Source organism: Zonotrichia albicollis, unplaced genomic scaffold, assembly GCF_047830755.1.
Source record: "Zonotrichia albicollis isolate bZonAlb1 unplaced genomic scaffold, bZonAlb1.hap1 Scaffold_142, whole genome shotgun sequence".
Taxonomy (NCBI): Eukaryota; Metazoa; Chordata; class Aves; order Passeriformes; family Passerellidae; genus Zonotrichia; species Zonotrichia albicollis.
In genome coordinates, this window is record NW_027428358.1 from 90001 (window position 1) to 97500 (window position 7500).

The following is a 7500-nucleotide window of genomic DNA, read 5'->3' on the forward strand; positions in this document are numbered from 1 at the left end:
GGGACCATGGGTAGACCTGGTGTCCCGTTCCCCGGGGTAGACCTGGTGTCCCGGGGCCCGGGGTAGACCTGGTGTCCCGGGGCCCGGGGTAGACCTGGTGTCCCGGGCCCCGGGGTAGACCTGGTGTCCCGTTCCCCGGGGTAGACCTGGTGTCCCAGGGCCCGGGGTAGACCTGGTGTCCCGGGGCCCGGGGTAGACCTGGTGTCCCGTTCCCCGGGGTAGACCTGGTGTCGCGGGCCCCGGGGTAGACCTGTTGTCCTAGAGCACTGGGTAGACCAGGTGTCGCGGGCCCCGGGGTAGACCTGGTGTCCCGTTCCCCGAGGTAGACCTGGTGTCGCGGGCCCCTGGGTAGACCTGGTGTCCGGGGACCATGGGTAGACCTGGTGTCCCGGGCCCCGGGGTAGACCTGGTGTCCCGTTCCCCGGGGTAGACCTGGTGTCAGAGGGCCCCGGGGTAGACCTGTTGTCCCAGGGCCCGGGGTAGACCTGGTGTCCCGGGCGCCAGGGTAGACCTGGTGTCCGAGGGCCCTGGGTAGACCTGGTGTCCGAGGGCCCTGGGTAGACCTGGTGTCCCAGGGCCCGGGGTAGACCTGGTGTCCCGGGGCCCGGGGTAGACCTGGTGTCCCAGGGCCCGGGGTAGACCTGGTGTCCCGTTCCCCGGGGTAGACCTGGTGTCCTGGGACCATGGGTAGACCTGGTGTCCCGTTCCCCGGGGTAGACCTGGTGTCCCGTTCCCCGGGGTAGACCTGGTGTCCCGGGCCCCGGGGTAGACCTGGTGTCCCGTTCCCCGGGGTAGACCTGGTGTCAGAGGGCCCCGGGGTAGACCTGTTGTCCCAGGGCCCGGGGTAGACCTGGTGTCCCGTTCCCCGGGGTAGACCTGGTGTCCGAGGGCCCTGGGTAGACCTGGTGTCCCGTTCCCCGGGGTAGACCTGGTGTCCCGGGCCCCGGGGTAGACCTGGTGTCCCAGGGCCCGGGGTAGTCCTGGTGTCCCGTTCCCCGGGGTAGACCTGGTGTCCTGGGACCATGGGTAGACCTGGTGTCCCGTTCCCCGGGGTAGACCTGGTGTCCCGTTCCCCGGGGTAGACCTGGTGTCCCGGGCCCCGGGGTAGACCTGGTGTCCCGTTCCCCGGGGTAGACCTGGTGTCAGAGGGCCCCGGGGTAGACCTGTTGTCCCAGGGCCCGGGGTAGACCTGGTGTCCCGTTCCCCGGGGTAGACCTGGTGTCCGAGGGCCCTGGGTAGACCTGGTGTCCCGTTCCCCGGGGTAGACCTGGTGTCCCGGGCCCCGGGGTAGACCTGGTGTCCCGTTCCCCGGGGTAGACCTGGTGTCAGAGGGCCCCGGGGTAGACCTGGTGTCCCAGGGCCCGGGGTAGACCTGGTGTCCCGTTCCCCGGGGTAGACCTGGTGTCCCGAGGGCCCTGGGTAGACCTGGTGTCCCGTTCCCCGGGGTAGACCTGGTGTCCCGTTCCCCGGGGTAGACCTGGTGTCAGAGGGCCCCGGGGTAGACCTGTTGTCCCAGGGCCCGGGGTAGACCTGGTGTCCCGGGCGCCAGGGTAGACCTGGTGTCCGAGGGCCCTGGGTAGACCTGGTGTCCGAGGGCCCTGGGTAGACCTGGTGTCCCGGGGCCCGGGGTAGACCTGGTGTCCCAGGGCCCGGGGTAGACCTGGTGTCCCGTTCCCCGGGGTAGACCTGGTGTCCTGGGACCATGGGTAGACCTGGTGTCCCGTTCCCCGGGGTAGACCGGGTGTCCCGGGGCCCGGGGTAGACCTGGTGTCCCGGGCCCCGGGGTAGACCTGGTGTCCCGTTCCCCGGGGTAGACCTGGTGTCAGAGGGCCCCGGGGTAGACCTGTTGTCCCAGGGCCCGGGGTAGACCTGGTGTCCCGTTCCCCGGGGTAGACCTGGTGTCCGAGGGCCCTGGGTAGACCTGGTGTCCCGTTCCCCGGGGTAGACCTGGTGTCCCGGGCCCCGGGGTAGACCTGGTGTCCCGTTCCCCGGGGTAGACCTGGTGTCAGAGGGCCCCGGGGTAGACCTGTTGTCCCAGGGCCCGGGGTAGACCTGGTGTCCCGTTCCCCGGGGTAGACCTGGTGTCCGAGGGCCCTGGGTAGACCTGGTGTCCCAGGGCCCGGGGTAGACCTGGTGTCCCGTTCCCCGGGGTAGACCTGGTGTCCCAGGGCCCTGGGTAGACCTGGTGTCGCGGGCCCCGGGGTAGACCTGTTGTCCTAGAGCACTGGGTAGACCAGGTGTCCCGGGCCCCGGGGTAGACCTGGTGTCCCAGGGCCCGGGGTAGACCTGGTGTCCCGTTCCCCGGGGTAGACCTGGTGTCCTGGGACCATGGGTAGACCTGGTGTCGCGGGCCCCGGGGTAGACCTGGTGTCCCAGGACCATGGGTAGACCTGGTGTCCCAGGGCCCGGGGTAGACCTGGTGTCCCGTTCCCCGGGGTAGACCTGGTGTCCTGGGACCATGGGTAGACCTGGTGTCCCGGGCCCCGGGGTAGGCCCTGGGACACCAGGTCTACCCCGGAGCCCGGGACACCAGGTCTACCCCGGTCCCTGGGACACCAGGTCTACCCGGCGCTCGAGGACACCAGGTCTACCCCGGAGCCCGGGACACCAGGTCTACCCCGGCCCCCGGGACACCAGGTCTACCCCCGAGCCCGGGACACCAGGTCTACCCCGGCCCCTGGGACACCAGGTCTACCCCGGCCCCCGGGACACCAGGTCTACCCCGGCCCCTGGGACACCAGGTCTACCCCGGCGCCTGGGACACCAGGTCTACCCCGGAGCCCGGGACACCAGGTCTACCCCGGCGCCCGGGACACCAGGTCTACCCAGGGCTCTAGGACAACAGGTCTACCTCGGCGCCCGGGATACCAGGTCTACCCAGGGCTCTAGGACAACAGGTCTACCCCGCTTCTGGCCCCTGGGACACCAGGTCTACCCCGTCTTGTGCCGAAGACACCAGGTCTACCCCGGAGCCCGGGACACCAGGTCTACCCCGGCGCCCGGGACACCAGGTCTACCCCGGAGCCCGGGACACCAGGTCTACCCCGGCCCCCGGGACACCAGGTCTACCCCGGAGCCCGGGACACCAGGTCTACCCCGGCCCCCGGGACACCAGGTCTACCCCGGAGCCCGGGACACCAGGTCTACCCCGGCCCCTGGGACACCAGGTCTACCCCGGCCATCGGGACACCAGGTCTACCCCGGCGCCCGGGACACCAGGTCTACCCCGGAGCCCGGGACACCAGGTCTACCCCGGCGCCTGGGACACCAGGTCTACCCCGGAGCCCCGGACACCAGGTCTACCCCGGCCCCCGGGACACCAGGTCTACCCCGGGCTCTAGGACAACAGGTCTACCCCGCTTCTGGCCGGAGACACCAGGTCTACCCCGTCTCGGGCCGGGGACACCAGGTCTACCCCGTCTCTGGCCGCGGACAGCCGGTCTACCCCGTCTCGGTCCGGGGACACCAGGTCTGCTGGCTCTCGGGCCGGGGACACCAGGTCTTCTCCGGATCTGGCGGGACACCAGGTCTACCCCGGTCCCTGGGACACCAGGTCTACCCCGGCGCCCGGGACACCAGGTCTACCCCGGCGCCCGGGACACCAGGTCTACCCCGGAGCCCGGGACACCAGGTCTACCCCGGCGCCCGGGACACCAGGTCTACCCCGGCCCCCGGGACACCAGGTCTACCCCGGAGCCCGGGACACCAGGTCTACCCCCGGCCCCTGGGACACCAGGTCTACCCCGGCCATCGGGACACCAGGTCTACCCCGGCGCCCGGGACACCAGGTCTACCCCGGAGCCCCGGACACCAGGTCTACCCCGGCCCCCGGGACACCAGGTCTACCCCGGGCTCTAGGACAACAGGTCTACCCCGCTTCTGGCCGGAGACACCAGGTCTACCCCGTCTTGTGCCGCAGACACCAGGTCTACCCCGTCTCGGGCCGGGGAAACCAGGTCTACCCCGTCTCTGGCCGCGGACAGCCGGTCTACCCCGTCTCGGTCCGGGGACACCAGGTCTGCTGGCTCTCGGGCCGGGGACACCAGGTCTTCTCCGGATCTGGCGGGACACCAGGTCTACCCCGGTCCCTGGGACACCAGGTCTACCCCAGCGCCCGGGACACCAGGTCTACCCCGGAGCCCGGGACACCAGGTCTACCCCGGCGCCCGGGACACCAGGTCTACCCCGGAGCCCGGGACACCAGGTCTACCCCGGCGCCCGGGACACCAGGTCTACCCCGGAGCCCCGGACACCAGGTCTACCCCGGCCCCCGGGACACCAGGTCTACCCCGGAGACCCGGACACCAGGTCTACCCCGGCCCCCGGGACACCAGGTCTACCCCGGCGCCCGGGACACCAGGTCTACCCCGGAGCCCGGGACACCAGGTCTACCCCGGCGCCCGGGACACCAGGTCTACCCCGGAGCCCCGGACACCAGGTCTACCCCGGCCCCCGGGACACCAGGTCTACCCCGGAGCCCGGGACACCAGGTCTACCCCGGAGCCCCGGACACCAGGTCTACCCCGGCCCCCGGGACACCAGGTCTACCCCGGCGCCCGGGACACCAGGTCTACCCCGGAGCCCGGGACACCAGGTCTACCCCGGCGCCCGGGACACCAGGTCTACCCCGGAGCCCGGGACACCAGGTCTACCCCGGCGCCCGGGACACCAGGTCTACCCCGGAGCCCCGGACACCAGGTCTACCCCGGCCCCCGGGACACCAGGTCTACCCCGGAGACCCGGACACCAGGTCTACCCCGGCCCCCGGGACACCAGGTCTACCCCGGCGCCCGGGACACCAGGTCTACCCCGGAGCCCGGGACACCAGGTCTACCCCGGCGCCCGGGACACCAGGTCTACCCCGGAGCCCCGGACACCAGGTCTACCCCGGCCCCCGGAACACCAGGTCTACCCCGGGCTCTAGGACAACAGGTCTACCCCGCTTCTGGCCGGAGACACCAGGTCTACCCCGTCTTGTGCCGCAGACACCAGGTCTACCCCGTCTCGGGCCGGGGACACCAGGTCTACCCCGTCTCTGGCCGCGGACAGCCGGTCTACCCCGTCTCGGTCCGGGGACACCAGGTCTGCTGGCTCTCGGGCCGGGGACACCAGGTCTTCTCCGGATCTGGCGGGACACCAGGTCTACCCCGGTCCCTGGGACACCAGGTCTACCCCGGCGCCCGGGACACCAGGTCTACCCCGGAGCCCGGGACACCAGGTCTACCCCGGCGCCCGGGACACCAGGTCTACCCCGGAGCCCGGGACACCAGGTCTACCCCGGCGCCCGGGACACCAGGTCTACCCCGGAGCCCCGGACACCAGGTCTACCCCGGCCCCCGGGACACCAGGTCTACCCCGGAGACCCGGACACCAGGTCTACCCCGGCCCCCGGGACACCAGGTCTACCCCGGCGCCCGGGACACCAGGTCTACCCCGGAGCCCGGGACACCAGGTCTACCCCGGCGCCCGGGACACCAGGTCTACCCCGGAGCCCCGGACACCAGGTCTACCCCGGCCCCCGGGACACCAGGTCTACCCCGGAGCCCGGGACACCAGGTCTACCCCGGCCCCTGGGACACCAGGTCTACCTCGCGCCGGCGGGACTTAGTCAAATAGCGGCGGGTGCCGGGTAGACCTGTTGTCTCGGCCGGCTGCGGAAGTTCACCAAGGGGTCGCTGTTGTCGGCTGCCTCCGGCTGCCTCATCGTAGGCTGCGGCCTGAGGCGGCGCCCCTTCCCGGTCGATCTCCATCGGTCCTCTTGGAGGCCTCGGCGGCTTGGGACTTATCTGCCCGTATTATGGGAGCGAGGTGACGGGCCGCATCCCCGTAGGTTGGCTGAGGCTGTGCCTACGTTTAAGGCGGAGAGGAGCAGCCGCACTCAGGTGGCCGGCAAAGGGAAAAAGCCAGTGTTCCGCCTAGCCGGGGCGAGTCTCCTTGTGGCTCGGCTCCGGCTCCCGTCCCTCCCGGGGAAGTTGGCACAGTGAGAGTGAGGCCGAGAGAGAAGGGCTGAGAAAAGACGGACCGGATCCCCCCGAGAGACCGAGAGAGAAGGGCTGCGAGCGGAGGGGCCGGTTCCCCCGGGAGGCCGAGAGAGAGAGAGAGAGAAGGGGCCGGATTCCCCCCGGGATGCCGAGAGAGAAGGGCTGCCGAGCGGAGGGGCCGGATTCCCCCCGGGATGCCGAGAGAGAAGGGCTGCCGAGCGGAGGGGCCCGGTTTCCCCCGGGATGCCGAGAGAGAAGGGCTGCCCGCGGGGAGGGGCCGGTTTCCCCCGGGATGCCGAGAGAGAAGGGCTGCCGAGCGGAGGGGCCGGATCTCCCCCCGGGATGCCGAGAGAGAAGGGCTGCCGAGCGGAGGGGCCGGATCTCCCCCCGGGATGCCGAGAGAGAAGGGCTGCCGAGCGGAGGGGCCGGATCTCCCCCCGGGATGCCGAGAGAGAAGGGCTGCCGAGCGGAGGGGCCGGTTTCCCCCCGGGATGCCGAGAGAGAAGGGCTGCCGAGCGGAGGGGCCGGATCTCCCCCCGGGATGCCGAGAGAGAAGGGCTGCCGAGTGGAGGGGCCGGATCTCCCCCCGGGATGCCGAGAGAGAAGGGCTGTGAAAGGCGATTCGAGAGAGCCGCTTGGCGGGCGAGGCGGCGGCGCCTCGTCCCTTTTGTGCCTGGCCTTAAGCCGGGGCCCACTCGGCGGGCACTGTTTTGGGCCGTCCGCCCGCCCGGTGAAGCTGCGGAGCCGGGGTCGGGGCGCCCCGTCCCCGGGCCGCCTCGTTGAAGCCGTCCCCCTTCCTCGGCCTTAAGCCGGGGACCCGCGTTGGCGGGCGGAGTTTTTCAGAGTTGACGGACCCGGCACCCGACAGAGAGAGAGAGAGAGAGAGAGAGTCCGAGAGCCCCCCGGACCTTTCCCGGGCGAGGCGGCGGCGCCTCGTCCACCTCGGTCGCGGGCGCATCGACCGAGCCCCTTGGGCCGGGCGGGCTGGGTTGCCACGCGGGTCCGCGTTTTTTCTTTTTTTTCCGCGGTTTAGGCGCGCCGGTGCGCGGGCAGAGAGTGGGGGCGCCCGCCCGGCCTCCGCGGATTTTTCTCTGGCGGCCTTAAGCCGCGGCACCGAGGAGCCGTTGCGACGAAGGCGCGCGCGGGCCACGTCGGCGAGAGAGAAGGGAGCGAGCGGGATGTCTGGGGCTCCGTGGGGGAGTGAGACTCGTAACTCGCCCCCGCGGGTGCCTCCGGCGTCCCGGGCCCGCGGCCCCCGTGGCTAGCACGGGTCGCTGCGAACGCCGCCTCCATGTGCCTTTTTGTCGTGCCGTTCCTCCGGCTATTTTTTTCCGGAAAGGGAAAGCCGGCCGCCGGCGGCGCGCGGTCCGGTGGCACGTATTTCTGGCACGCTCGGCCGGGTTCCCCGGGCCGGAAGGGGAAGCCGAGTCCCCCCGGCCTGGCGGGCCAGCCCAGTCCCAGTCCTGCCGTTGCCTAGCCGAGAAGGGAATCCGTTGGCGCCCGCGGGCGGGCGGGCGGG